The sequence below is a fragment of the Dermochelys coriacea genome, chromosome 2 (assembly GCF_009764565.3).
Source record: "Dermochelys coriacea isolate rDerCor1 chromosome 2, rDerCor1.pri.v4, whole genome shotgun sequence".
In the NCBI taxonomy this organism is placed as follows: domain Eukaryota; kingdom Metazoa; phylum Chordata; order Testudines; family Dermochelyidae; genus Dermochelys; species Dermochelys coriacea.
In genome coordinates this window covers 241,706,824-241,707,112 of record NC_050069.1, presented here as the reverse complement: position 1 = coordinate 241,707,112, position 289 = coordinate 241,706,824, and positions in this window count along the sequence as shown.

The window sequence follows — 289 nt, the reverse complement described above, 5'->3', positions numbered from 1 at the left end:
TTTCTTCCCCCTCACCCCCCAACACCTTTCTTCTGCAAAAGAGTTCAATGGTAGGATTGGGATCCACCACTCTTGTCAAAGAATCAGCATGGTTCCTAAACAAATAAGGCTTAACCTTCCATTCCACACCTCAAATCAATGGCCATGCCTGCCAGGGGGATGAATAGAGGAAAGAGGAGCTTCCACCATCCATGATCTCCCTGTAACAGCAGCAGGACCCACTTTGTTCCTGCCCTGACCACACACCTGAAGAAAAGAACAATTATTGTCTTAAACTCTCTTCTGCGGT